This window comes from Podarcis gaigeae (assembly GCF_964106915.1).
Source record: "Podarcis gaigeae genome assembly, chromosome: 13".
Taxonomy (NCBI): domain Eukaryota; kingdom Metazoa; phylum Chordata; class Lepidosauria; order Squamata; family Lacertidae; genus Podarcis; species Podarcis gaigeae.
The window spans coordinates 9,914,619-9,929,820 of NC_139689.1; the positions used below are offsets into that span (position 1 = coordinate 9,914,619).

Below are 15,202 nucleotides of genomic sequence, written 5' to 3' on the forward strand. Positions count from 1 at the left end.
TGTGAGACATTTCATAGGACCTCCTTTGGACACAATGGAAGGCAAAAGAAGAAGCAGCAGCAATGTTTTCCCTAACATGCTTCCCTCAAAGCATCTTTCTACATATAAACTGCCCTGCACCTATTTCCTCACATCAAGCTTATAAAACGCAATTGGAAAAAAGTGTCAGAGACCGCCCCACCTGCTTCTTGCATTTAATCCCAACTTTCCATGGCACAGGTGTTATTTTATAATCACTTTCAGACTTGATTACTGACCGTTTCCTCCTACCCTTTTGAAAGTCTCTGGAGCGTTGACCAAATGAGCAAATGATAGTGTTGTGGATAATCACATGCATGTGAAGGGAAATTAACATTTTATATCCCCTTTTTGCATCAAGCAGAACTAAGAAATCAAAGAATGTAGAGAAAGGCACAGAAAATGTGTCTACTGAGAATGTCTCTAGTGTTTGAAATAAAACACCATAACCTGTTATGCATCTTTTTGTCTTGGGTCTTCTTGGGTGTGTTGACAATGTATATTGATTCTACATTAGACCATGTCCTTTCACCCTTTCCAGTGTGGTGTAGCTTAAAATGGGTTTGGCAATGCCCTGGGAGGCCTGGGCTCTGGCCCCTGCTTAGCCATGAACCCTGTCAGTGACCTTAATCCAGTCATCATCATCATCATCATCATTTTATTTGTATGCCACCTTTCCACAGTTAAAACAATGCTCGAGGCAACTTACAATATGAAAAGATTTACATAACTACAAGAGTCCTTGTATACCCCAGTCCTTGTTGGGCAGCAGTAGCAGCAGCTATTCTTAGGAAGCCTGTCAGATCCTGCCCCAAGCCAGGTGGAGAGAGGCAGGAACGGGGCCCACATCCGTGTCTATCCTTAATTCCATGCTTCATTAATATGTTAGTAATTATGTTCCATGTAAAAACAAAAATGCCAGTATCACCTTTTTCTAGAGAATATTGCCTTTACTGTTCTATAGCCTAAATCATCTAAATTCACCATGATTTTTGCATGGAGCTCATATTGTATACAATATCAACTATTACAGATAGGTAGCCGTGTTGGTCTGCCATAGTCAAAACATGTATCTGAAGAAGTGTGCATGCACACGAAAGCTCATATCAAGAACTAACTTAGTTGGTCTTTAAGGTGCTACTGGAAGGAATTTTTTTTGTTTTGAATATCAACTATTGTTCACAATTTTGCAAGACATTTTTCCTTTCTTAATGTAAAAGAATTCTGTTTGGAGAATGGCAACAAAAATCTTTGGAAATTTCTGATAATGGCTGTATTTTATTTCTCGGTGTTTAGTAAAGTTTGAATTAGATGGGCTCACCTAAATGCAATAACAAAAACCATTTTTCTCCATCCCCAGCTCCTGTAGACGACTTGAGATAATTTCAGCCATTTCTCTTACATCTTGACCTATTTCTCTTACAATTGTCTGGTTGTTACTCCAGTTCTTTTTCATTAATCTCATTTTATCCCCTGCTCACATTGGCTTATTTACAAATAATCATTTTCTGAGATAGGTGAAGGAGCAATTAAACTAAGGGGAAATCATAGGTTTGGGTTTTTTTCCCCCTTTACCTATCTGTGTCCAGGGCAGCTGTTTACCAGCTCCATCTGGTACATAGGCTGAGACCCTATCTGCCTGTGGACTGTCTTGCCAGAGTGGTGCATGCTCTGGTTATCTCCCGCTTGGACTACTGCAATGCACTCTACATGGGGCTACCTTTGAAGGTGACTCGGAAACTACAACTAATCCAGAATGCGGCAGCTAGACTGGTGACTGGGAGCGGCCGCCGAGACCATATAACACCGGTCTTGAAAGACCTACATTGGCTCCCAGTATGTTTCCGAGCACAATTCAAAGTGTTGGTGCTGACCTTTAAAGCCCTAAATGGCCTCGGTCCAGTATACCTGAAGGAGCGTCTCCACCCCCATCATTCTGCCCGGACGCTGAGGTCCAGCGCTGAGGGCCTTCTGGCGGTTCCCTCATTGCGAGAAGCAAAGCTACAGGGAACCAGGCAGAGGGCCTTCTCGGTAGTGGCGTCCACCCTGTGGAACGCCCTTCCAGCAGATGTCAAAGCGATAAACAACTACCTGACATTCAGAAGACATCTTCAGGGAAGTTTTTAACGTGTGATATTTTACTGTATTTTTGGTTTTTATGGAAGCCGCCCAGAGTGGCTGGGGAGGCCCAGCCAGATGGGCGGGGTATAAATAATAAAATTATTATTATTATTATTATTATTATTATTATTATTATTATTATTAAAAGCATTCTTGATAGACTTAAAGATAATCAGAAGTGAAAACCAACATTGGCGTTTGTGGGTGGGAGAGATATGGTCCAGCAGGATTGAAGTCTCACGCAGCAGGTGATGTGTGGGGAGTTCAACCCTGCTATCTGGAGAGTGTGGGAATAAAAGCCAGTTTCTAGCAGAATTGGCTACTGCAACCAAATAAAGCAGGATTGGACAGTCAGTGTAGCAGCTGATATCTAGGGATTCAATTATGATTCTTGCATGGTTTTGGCCCTACTGGAGATACATAGCATAGTTGAGGTAAGTAGGAGTGAGCTCCCCACACATTAGCTGTTGTGCAAGGAATTCAATCCTGCTGTCTGCAGCCATGTCTCAACCTGCTCCTACATTGACTTCATATATAAAGTCAGGTGAATGGCTGGCGAGAGTGGTTCTGGGACAAAGGCCTCACAGGTCACACGGGGAGACCGAAGGTTTCTAGCCCCTGTTCTTCTAACTGATTTGTATCTGAAATACACGTTCATCAAGCAAAGCAGTATATTTGGAGAACAGAGGACGGTTTTCTTAATTCTTTCTCCTCATAATCTGCTCCCTGCTGTTCAGTTCAGGCCTCAGCACAATGATGTAGCACTTAGGGAAAAAGATGCATCCCAGTAGCACAGCACTGGATGTCAAGATGGAGAAGATCTCCACAGCCACCATGCCTTTCCCTCTGGTGCTCAGGTAAGTTGGAACAAAGGACAACCAAACACTGCAAAATGCCAGCATGCTGAAGGTGATGAACTTTGCTTCATTAAAACTATCAGGTAGCTTGCGAGCAAGGAATGCCACAATGAAGCTGCTGATGGCCAGAAGACCCATGTAGCCCAGGACACAATAGAACATGATGACAGACCCTTCATTACACTGTACAATGATTTCTTCCTTTACTGAATGCATGTCTAAATCAGGGAATGGGGGAAAGGTTGAGAGCCAAACCGTGCACAAGCCCAATTGAACAAATGAACAGCAAACAGCAATTGAATATGAAACTTTCCCTTCCACCCATTTCTTCATTGCTGATCCTGGTTGTGTGGCCATGAATGCTAGAGAAACAATGCTGGTCTTTGCCAACACACAAGAAACAGCAACTGAGAAGATGATGCTGAAAGCTGGTTGTCGAAGAAGGCAGGTCACTTTCCCAGGTTGGCCAAGGAAAAGCAAAGAGGAAAGAAAGCAGAGCAGGAGGGAAACCAGGAGAATGTAGGTGAGGTTCCAGTTGTTGGCTTTGACAATGGGGGTATCTTTATGCTTAATGAAGGTAGCAAAAACCAAGGTTGTGATGAAAGAAAAAGAAGCCGTTGCTGAGGCTAAGCCTTTGCCTAAAGGGTCTTCATAAGACAGAAAATGCATGATTTTGGGGTTGCATTGACTTCTGTTCTTGCTTGGATACTGATTTTCTGGGCATTTGAAACAGTCTTCCATATCTGAAAAATGGGGTGGGTTGGGGGAGTTCAAACTTAGTGGCAATTCATTGAATACAGCAAATTATTTTTACTCCTTGTTATGTCAAGGTGACATGACCTACCAGTTCGGTTTGAAATTTTCCCATCTGGACATGGAGCACAATCATAGCAGCAAAACTTTTCACCCTCCTTCCTTTCTTTCTGATTTCCAGGGTGGCAACATTCATTACAGACAGAAAGTGGAACAACCTGTCCATATACATGTTTTTTTTTGTTAAGGAGTTAGTTATATTGAAAAAAATATATTTCTCATTTACTGATAAAGTATCCTAACAATGGAGACAGCCTTTCAGCACATTCAAATGAAACGAAATGATCTATAATGTATAGATGCAGGATGTTTGTTCTAGTGTAACTTGTTTCATTTTTAGTAATAAGTATCTGTTTCCCCTCTCCCATTGGTTTATGTGAAATTGTAATTATCGTGGCAGATCTCATAGACGTGCCTCTAGGTAAGCTGCCTGAAAATGTTCAGAAATAGACATGCAGGAATGACAAAATCATGATGGTCGTAATAAATACTGAAGCTTTTGTTCTTATCGTGATTGTAACCAAGGTGACCTTAAATGTCAGAGGATGTTACTATGATCTGAACGGACTTGAATAGCCAATATTTTCCTAGAAATCACCCCTCATTCATTCCCGATTCTACTTTATTCATCCTGGCATGACTGAGTGTGTAGTACCAGTAGTAGAATTTCCATCATGTCCCTAATGAACTTCCAGAACATAGAGTTGTTCTTGTTTGATTCCATTGGGCTTGTTAATGCGGTTTGATTTCATAGTATAAACTTATTATTGTATTATATCTTTGTAAACTACTTAGCAGCTCTCTGGAATTTCATGCAGGGTTTCCCCCCAGTCATTTCTGGAGATGCTGAAGACTGAAAACTGGACCCTTTTCAAGGAAAATACTCTACAATTGGGCTCCAGCACTTTCACATGTAGCATGCAAAGACACCAATATAAGGGAACTTAAGGGACCCTAACGGTCATCTACTCCAACCCCCTGCAATCTAAACTAAAGCATCCATGACATATGGCCATCCAATTTCTGCTGAAGTGTTATGATGGTGTAAATTTCATTGCTGAGATACTGCATTGCAAGAGGAATGAAATAGGACAAAGGAGGCAGACAGGCCAGACAGCTCACTAAGATAATGTTGGCAGGAATAAACAATGTTTGTGTAATGGTTTGTGCCAATCCAAACATTTTCTATGGTTTATTCTAGTAGATCATGACATCAAAATAATAATAATAATAATAATAATAATAATAATAATAATAATAATAATAATAATATAATATTATTTGTACCTCACCCATCTGGCTGGTTTTCCCCAGCCACTCTGGGCGTCTTCCAACAAAGATTAAAAATACATCAAAATGTGACACATTAAAAACTTCCCTGAACAATGCTGCCTTCAGATGTTTTCTAAATGTCAGGTAGTTGTTTATCTCTTTGACATCTGAAGAGTGGGCATTCCACAGGGCGGGCACCACTACCAAGAAGGCCCTCTGCCTGGTTCCCTGTAGCTTTGCTTCTTGTAGTAAGGGAAGTGCCAGAAGTCCCTCGGCACTGCACCAATCAAATGTATTGATACTGGCATTATCTTAATGTTAAATGGAGCCCAGAAGTCATGACAACATGAACCAGGCAGAGAACCTCCTCAGTAGTGGTGCCTGCCCTGTGGAATACCCTCCCATGAAATGTCAAAGGAAAAAAAACAACTACCAAACTTTTAGGAGATATCTGAAGCCAGCCCTGTTTAGGGAAGCTTTTAATATCTCAAGGACTATTATATTTTAATATTTTGTTGGAAGCCACCCAGAGTGACTGGGGAAACCCAGCTGGATGGGCAGGATATAAATAATAAATTATTATTATAAATTCTTATTACCCACCCACCCAGAAGTGAAGGATGTGAAAGAGCATCAGCAGGGTCCTAGAGCCCTCCCAGCTCCTTCCCATAGCTTGACAAGTTTCTGCTTTTTGCCCAGTGAGTGAGTAACCATTTGTGCTGTCCTAAAACCACCTCTGGTTTCTGAATGTGAAAGGAATCAATGAATTCATTCTAGAGTTTGAGTTGCTTTGCAAGACAAGGTTATGGAGAGAAAAATACACATTCCTTCATAGTTCAACACAGTGGGTTCTCCAAGATAGACCCAGAATAAATACCTCATTAAAATATCTGTGCCAGACAATTTTGTCCTCTCTAATGGTGAATGCTTTCCCTTCAGGAGCATATGGAGCAACACTTCCAACTTTTATTCTCTGAAAGGAATTGTTGGGGAAGGTGACCAGGTTCATGATGTCAAATCCACCACTTATTTCCCATTGATCATTAAAGGACATGGTTTCTCCAGCTGAATTGTTAAATGAGATGCCTTGAAGAAACTGGTGGAGCTATTTCAGCAATAAAAGGGGGGAATATCAAAATAAAATAACAACATGCTAAAGTTTACAGAATGACAATCCTTTAAAGTTTCAGTCTTAGGAAGGAAATGGAAGCCCAATTTTTGAAATGAGAAAGATGTTAAATATCTTTATTATTTACCCAAGCAGAACAAAAATTAATGTGTTCTCAACCTGTACCAAACTATTCAATGAACTACGAAGCATTTGTTGGGGAAACATTACCTGCCAAGGCTGCAGAGACTGAAGTTCGACACTCTTACCAACTACCTTTGGTTTATATTTGGATCTAGCCAAGTCCATGGCATGCAAAGCATGGGCCAAAGCATAAACAGCATTATAGATACTGTAGCTGTGTCCAGTCATGTGCATTTCAAAAAGACCTGCAGGGAGACTCTCCAGCCTCTCCTCTCCAGTACAAGTGTCATCATCCGTCACAGGCATACCTGGATCTGGAAAGGAACAATCAAATGCTTGCTCCCAGAAATTTTTGGAGGAAACCATCTATTTCCGTCCTGTAAGGTTTTATATTCTGAAGAAATTCCCTGAAACCTGGAACCTCTTTTGTGTTAATAGTAAATAAAATGGCACCCTGGAACATCTGGAAATCCCATCCTCTTGCAGCACCTGTTAATATAAAGTCTGTCTGAGTTGTCACAATCCACACCTTTCCAAATAATGGGTTTTTTGTTTTTCCTGAATCTTCTGAACATATAAAAATTCTAAGCCGCAAAATTATTGAAGATTCTCCGTACAAGATGATTGTACCAGCTTTATGATCTTGGAAAGATAGATCAATTGCTCTGGAATGGTAAAACTGGTTTATGAATTCCTCCATGTGAGCTCCTTTTGAGATTCTTTTGATGAAGGCTGAACAGATTCCATGTCTGGAAAACAATGACTCCAGTATTTTTAGGAATTGCTCTCCACTGTTATCATCCACAACAAAGAGCCCAACCCAGCTCCACCTAAAATGCTGAAGTAACCATATAATTCCCATATACTGAAGGTCTTCGTTTGGGACCATTCGGTAAAAAGGAGAAACTTCTATTATATCCGTCTCATCTATGGTAAATGAGCCATATGAAAGCTGTAAGAAAACATACAGAAACTGCAAAAAATAAGTTAGTAGTCTAATGTTTTCATTAGGGTCTTTTCTGGTGTTTTATTATATTTGAAATAAAAGCAAATTCAATGTCACTAGTTCTTTATTCAGAACCACAACATTATTCCAAATTGTAAATACAGAAGAATGTGATATTACCACCAGCCCCCATGTACATATCCTACCTGTGGTATCTTATATAGAGCTAAGACATCCATCAGATGGAAAGAAGTGTCAGAGCCTAGTCCTCCAATGACTGCTAGGAGGTTTTTCTCTGTGGCACATTTGTAGCTTGGGAGAAACCTATGCGACTTGAAGATCAGATCCAGTGTAGTGCGACAGGTCATCCTTGCATCATGATAGGTGTCACAGATGTGGAAACCAAGTGTCACGTTAGGTAGTATTTTGGGATTCTTGTTGAGCTCATTTATGGCAAACACCAGGGCCAGAACATGCTGGTAGAACTTGGTAATGACTCTGCCAATAATATTACTTTCATTAATTCAGAAGATGAGTCTACAATGCAGGAATAGTTCATGCTACAAACCTCGTAGTTCCTGTATCTAACTGAATTGAGTTGATTTACAGTCAAGGGAAATCTATGCTGCTAGAACTTGCTCACCACACCGAGAATAGAATTATTTTTCTAATTCAGAAGTTGTTCCTACAATGTATGAAGCTGTTACTCTATAATTGCTTTTTGAAATGAAAAAGATGTTCTCATGAGCTATTTAATCTTACAGGGATGAAAGTATCATTTCTTCTGATTCCCTACAGCCAACTGTTACGATTATCACCTACCAGCCTTTTTTTATATTTTGTTACATATAACATGTGAATTTGTCATCTATAATGCCTAGTGCATTAAGAAACCTTGTGATCGCTCATATTATTATCTAAGAAAATACTTCACCTCTATCTCAGTGCACAACAAATATACATAAAGATGATTTCTTTGACTGTTTTTATATTTCCCCGTTCACAAATCTTTACAGCTTTGGATACTACCACATATTTCTTCTACATTTACAAAATGCATGCAATTTAACAGATTTGACTAAGACGATCCTTACTGTGGAATATCAAAGAGGTTCTGGGAAGGATGTTCCTTGAACAGAATTTCATGGAAGAAGTAAATGATCTGAGAAGTAATCTCACCAATGACGAGACCCCCTGGCTGGTACCATTCATGTGGTATAGGTAGGGGATCACCTGTGTGACATTTCATGGAACCTACTTTGGACACAGTAGAAGGCAGAAGAAGAAGAAGCAATGTTTTTCCTAACATGCTTTCCTCAAAGCTTCTTTCTAAATATAAACTGCCCTGCACCTATTTTCTTACATCAAGCTTATAAAAGGCAATGGGAGAAAAGTGTCAGAGATGTCCTTGCTTGCCACTTGCATTTAATCCCAACTTCCCATGGCACAGGTGTTCATTTATCATCACTTTCAGACTTGCTTACTGACTGTTTTCTCCTACCCTTTTGAAAGTCTCTGGAGCTTTGACCACCTGAGGAAATAATGGTGCTGTGGATAAACTTGTGTGTGAAAGGGGAATTACTTCTCTGTGTTTTGATACTATTTGACCCTTCTGGTAGGTAACATGTTGGTTCTTGTCTTCCATTTGTGAGCACAAGTCCTCTCTGGAAGCCGTTGGAGTGGCTGGGGAAACCCAGCCAGATGGGCGGGGTACAAATAATAAATTATTATTATTATTATTATTATTATTATTATTATTATTATTATTAACTGATTGACTGATTAAAATGGTGAATGTTGGGGTGTGAGTTAATATCCAAGGTGATAAAACTTTGGTTGTAGACATATATGCACCAAATGAAGAGAAATCTATATTTTATGAAGGACTTATGGATAGGTTGATGGACTTTTCATATGAAAATTGATGCCTTATGGGAAACTGGAATGGAGTCTCCCCGATACAGGACAGATTTTCAGAGAAAGTCTCCTCCTCTTCTGGATCTGATCATTCAGATTCAAACCAGCCCCTAACACATGACATGTTCAACTTCTGAGGCGTGTTTGAAAACTAAACTAAACATTTGGTTCTGGGTTGACGGCATTTGAAAACTGAAATGTTCATCAAGGGATACGTTCGAAAACCAAGGTAGTACTGTATTTTGCAAGCAATTTTTCGTAACATAATGAATCTTGTTTTAGTACCAAGTTTGAAACACAACAGGTCTTTTCATGAGATATGTTGCAGGTGTTTGGTGAGGTGTTTGGTTTGTTTCTGTGCCTCCTAGGCAATTACCTATATTCTGCATTTTAAAAAGTTTCCCCCCCTCTTTTTTAAGGAAGCAAGGGTTATCTGACCTTAAATAGAGAACTGCAAGAGATGTTAATGGAGAATCAGTACCATATTTGGTGTAACAGGTATATGACCCTGGACAGTTAAGTTCAATGGAATTTGACTATTGGGTATGGTCCTCATCTCCACTTTCAGGCCAAGGGAGCCGGCGTTTGTTCACAGACAGCTTTCTAGAACATGTGACCTGCCTGAGTAAACCACTTCTGGTGCAACGGAACACTGTGAGGGAAACAAGAGTGCACAGAAACACTGCTTACCCTTCTGTCATAGCAGTACTTACTTATCTACTGATGCAGGTATGTTGGGGCAAAGACATGGGAGCTCACCCCATCGCACACATACCCTATTCTTTTCCCCCTGAAATCATTTTTATTTGATATTACAATTGTAAATTAACCACAATAGAAAAAACATATCTATAAAATGAGATTTCTCTGAATCTCAGGACTTCCCCCCATCCCCTCATGGGTCGTATTGTCAACATTTCCAGCTGCATATTATTTCATAGCCTATTTTTTGTATCTATACATATTGTCCATAGTATTTCTTACATTACGAGTGAGATTAAAATCCTGCTAATGTTTTCATCTTCTTACAGTTGTCTCCTAAATAAGTTATGAACTTTTCCCATTATTTCTTGATTTTCTTGTCTTCTTTGTCTATGAGTTTTCCAGTCAGTTTTGCCATTTCAGTGCAGTCTTACAGCTTAGTTTGCCATTCCTCTCTAGTAGGTAAACCACAAAACCTCTGGAGCTTTATGATTGCAAAGTCAACATATTAGTTGTACAACATAAAAAAACCAGAAAATAATTGTTCTTGCATTTGAAACCAAAAAACATCATCCCATGTGGTGCCAAAATACTTGACCATCAAGCAAAGCAGTGTGACTGGAGAAAAGAGGACAAATTCCTCAATGTTGTCTCCTCATTATCTGCTCCCTGCTGTTCAGTTCAGGCCTCAGCAAAATGATGTAGCACTTAGGGAAAAAGATGCATCCCAGTAACACAGCACTGGACATCAGGATCGAGAAGATCTCCACAGCCACCATGCCTTTCCCTCTGGTGCTCAGGTAAGTTGGAACAAAGGACAGCCAAACACTGCAAAATGCCAACATGCTGAAAGTGATAAACTTTGCTTCATTAAAACTGTCAGGTAACTTGCGGGCCAGGAAGGCCACAATGAAGCTGCTGATAGCCAGGAGACCCATGTAGCCCAGGACACAATAGAACATGGTGACAGACCCTTCATTACACTGTACAATGATTTCTTCATTCACTGAATGCATGTCTAAATCAGGGAATGGAGGAAAGGTTGAGAGCCACACCGTGCAAAAGCACAATTGAACCAGTGAACAACAAACAGCAATTGAATAAGATACTTTCTTCCCCAACCATTTCTTCACTTCTGATCCTGGTTTTGTGGCCAGGAATGCTAGAGAAACAATGGTGGTCTTGGCCAACATGCAAGAAACAGCCACTGAGAAAATGATAACAAACGTTGGTTGTCGGAGAAGGCAGGTCACTTTCCCAGGTTGGCCAATGAATAAGAAAGAGGAGAGGAAGCAAAGAAGGAGGGAGACCAGGAGAATGTAGGTGAGGTCCCGGTTGTTGGCTTTGACAATGGGGGTATCTTTATGCTTAATGAAGGTAGCAAACACTAAGGTTGTGATGAAAGAAAAAGAAGCCGTAACTGAAGCTATGCCTTTTCCTACAGGTTCTTCATAAGACAAAAAATTTATGATTTTGGGGTTGCACTGATTTCTATTCTTGCTTGGATACTTATCTTCTGGGCATTGGAAACAGTCTTCCGTATCTGTAAAAGGGGTTGAGGTGGGGGAATTCCAAATTAGTGACAATTCATTGGATATAGCAAAATATTTTCACCGTTTGTTATGGCAAGATGACATGACCTACCAGTTTGGTTTGAAATCTTCCCATCTGGACATAGAGCACAATCATAGCAGCAAAATTTTTCACCCTCCTTCCGTTTCTTCTGATGACCAGGGTGGCAATATTCATTACACACAGAAAGGGGAACAACCTGTCCATATACATTTTTTGTTTTTGATTTTTTAAAAGAATTAGTTATATTGAAAAAATATATTTCTCAGTTACGGATGAAGTATCATAACAATAGAGACAGCCGTGCAGCACATTCAAATGAAACAAAATAATCTATGTTATATAGGTGCAGTATGTTTGTGCCCGTGTAACCACCACCGTGCAGCACATTCAAATGAAATGAAATAAGCAATGATATATAGATGCAGGATGTTTGTACCAGAGTAACTTGTTTTATTTACAGTAATAAGTATTCTGTTTCCCCTCTGCCATTGGTTTATGTGAAGTTGTCATTATCATGGCAGATCTCATAGATGTGCCTGTAGGTAAGTTGCCTGAAAATGTTCAGAAGAATACATACAGGAATGACAAAATCATGATGAACATAATACAGACTGAAGCTTTTGTTCTTATCATGATTGTCATCAAGGTGACCTTAAATGTCAGAGGATGTTACTATGATCTGGCAGAACTTGAATAGCCAATATTTCTGTAGCCAATGTGAATAGCCAATGTGAAATGCATTGATAATGCCATTAGTCTTAATGTCAAATGGAGCCCAGAAGACATGACAGCATAATACCCACCCACCCAAGAGTGATGGAGGGCAAAGAGTCTCAACATGGTCATAGATCCCTCACTGCTCCTTCCCAAGCTGGACAAGTGCTAACTAGCGTTTGGGAAGGACATTGAAGTTTAAATGACCTTCCAGAGCCCTCACACCTCCTTCCCATAGCTGGGCAAGTGCTTACTGGGAGCCTCCTCTGCTTTGTGCCCAGTGTGAGAGGAACTGTTTGTGCTGCCCTGAAACCTCCTCTGGTTTCTGAATGTGAAAGGAAAAATTGAATTCACTCTAGAGTTTCAAGCGCCATTGCAACATCAAGTAATGGAGATGTGGTACTCCTTATATCTTAGTTCAATACAATGGGCTCTCCAAGAAAGACCCAGAATCCATACCTCATTAAAATATCTGTGCCATACAATTTTATTCCTACTAATTGTAATTTCTTTCCTATCAGCAACATGTGGAGCAACACTTCCTACTTTTATTCTCTGAAAGGAATTGTTGGGAAAGGTGACCAGGTTCATGATGTCAAATCCACCGCTTATTTCCCATTGATCATTAAAGGAAATGGTTTCTCCAGCTGAATTGTTAAATGAGATGCCTTGAAGAAAGTGGTGGAGCTATTTCAAAAGTAAAAGGAAAGAAATCAAGACAAAATAGCAGCATGCTGAAGATTTCAGAATGCCATTCATTGCAAGTTTCAGTTTTGGAATGAAATGTAAGCCCCATTTTTGAAATGAGAAAGATGTTGAATATCTTTCTTATTTATGCAAGGAGGACAAAAAATAATGTATTCTGACCATGTAGCAACCAGTCAGTCAGCAACCAGAAATTACCTGCCAAGGCTGCAGAGACTGAAGTTTGACACTGTTACCAACTGCCTTTGATTTATGTTTGGATCCAGCCAAGTCCATGGCATGCAAAGCATGAGCCAAAGCATAAACAGCATTATAGATACTGTAGCTGTGTCCAGTCATGTGCATTTCAAAAAGACCTGCAGGGAGACTTTCTGGCCTCTCCTCTCCAGTACATGTGTCATCATCCATCACAGGCATACCTGGATCTGAAAATAAACAATCAAATGCTTGCTCCCAGAAATTTTGGAGGAAACCATCTCTTTCCGTCCTGGTAGGTTTTATATTTTGAAGAAATTCCCTGAAACCTGAAACCTCTTTTGTGTGAATAGCAAATAAAATGGCACCCTGGAACATCTGGAAATCCCATCCTCTAGTACCACCAGTTAATATAAAATCTGTCTGGGTTGTCACAATCCACACCTTTCCAAATAATGGGTTTTTTGTATTTCCTGAATCTTGTGAATGCATAAAAGTTCTTAGCCGTAAAATTCTTAAAGATTCTCCATACATGATAACTGTACTAGCTTTACAATCTGGGAAAGATACATGAATATCACTGGAATCATAAAACTGATTTATTAAATCCTCCATAAGATTTCCTTTGGGGATTCTTTTGGTGAAAGCTGAACAGATTCCATGTCTGAAAAGCAATGGCTCCAGTATTTTTAGGAATTGCTCTCCACTGTTATCATCCACAACAAAGAGCCCAATCCAGGTCCATCTAAAATGCTGAAGTAACCATATAATCCCCATATACTGAAGGTTTTCGTTTGGGACCATTTGGTAAAAAGGAGGAATTTCCATTATTTTGGTCTCATCTATGGTAAATGAGCCATATGTAAGCTGTAAGAAAACACAGAAAAGAGGTAAATATTTAGAGGTACTCTAAATATTTCAGAGGTAAGTTAGGAGTACTCTAAATATTTCAGAAGGCACTTATTAGGAACTTCTGCAGGACAAAATTTATTTTTCAAAAGAATTTTTGACATTGAGAGATAGGAAATTTTTCAAGTTATGGAAACGTTCCTTATGTCAGCATCGCCCGTGAGCCAGTGCCACCGACTGGACTCATCCTCTTCAGCCCCGACTGGGCCAGGCGAGTTGGGGTAGCACTTCCAGAGACCACCTTCTGCACAGGAACAGGTCTAAGTGCCGTGGACTCACAACTCAGAGTTGTGAGCACCAAATTCACTCCGAAGACAGTCGTTGCACAGCAGAGTAAAGCAGAGCATAAACAACTCAGAGAACAGCTCTGTAGAATAACTACTTTTATTCTATCTACAACTATCATACAAATTATATACAGAGCTAAATGGAGAAGCTGAACTACACTGAGTGTCTGCAGCTGCTCTTAACAGCAACCTTATCAACACAGAGATAACACACTCTCTCTCTAACACTCTCTCTCTCTAACACTCAGTCTCTCTCTTTGAGATGAGGCTGGAGCGGAATAAGTAGTGAGCAGAAACCGCCCCCCTCCTCTCTGGAGAATCAGCAGAGAACATCAGCAGATTCTTGGAATGGAAGGGGTGAAATCTCCTCACATTATATATGAAAATACAAATATACACTATATCACCAACTCTTTCTGCTTAACCATCACATTATTCCAAGTTGTAAAATCAGAAAGATATAATATTATCACCAGCAGCCATGCACATATCCTACCTGTGGTATCTTATATAGACCTAAGACATCCATCAAATGGAAAGAAGTGTCAGAGCTAAGTCCTCCAATGACAGCTAATATGTTTTTCTCTGTGGCACATTTGTAGTTGGGGAGAAACCTATGTGACTTGAAGATCAGATCCAGTGTGGTGCGAAAGGTCATCCTTGCATCATAATAGGTGTCACAGATGTGGAAACCAAGTGTAACATTAGATAGTATTTTGGGATTCTTGTTGATTTCATTTACGGCAAACACCAAGGCTAGAACATGCTGGTAGAACTTGGTAACAACACTGTCAGTAGTATTACTATCATTAATTCAGAAGAAGAGTCTGAAATGTGTGAATTCTTTATGCTACAAACCTAGTCATACCTGTGCGTAACTGAGTTGAGTTTATTTACAGCAAAAGCCAAGGGATATACA

At 39.9% G+C, this 15,202-nt stretch overlaps 1 long non-coding RNA gene across 3 annotated transcripts; it reads right to left on the reverse strand.

Annotated features, from left to right (window-relative positions):
- Window positions 1–3,672: 3,672 nt before the first annotated feature.
- Window positions 3,673–14,867, reverse strand: LOC310830899. Of its 3 annotated transcripts, XR_014557690.1 has the most exons (4): window positions 14,780–14,867; window positions 13,091–13,317; window positions 11,543–11,669; window positions 3,683–3,739 (listed from the first exon to the last, which is right to left on the reverse strand). It is a non-coding gene; the product is annotated as an uncharacterized lncRNA (long non-coding RNA). The 3 variants fall into 3 exon arrangements; XR_014557689.1 differs by lacking the exon at window positions 11,543–11,669 and having other exon boundaries at window positions 3,673–3,739; XR_014557691.1 differs by lacking the exons at window positions 3,683–3,739; window positions 11,543–11,669 and adding an exon at window positions 12,673–12,874.
- Window positions 14,868–15,202: the final 335 nt, after the last annotated feature.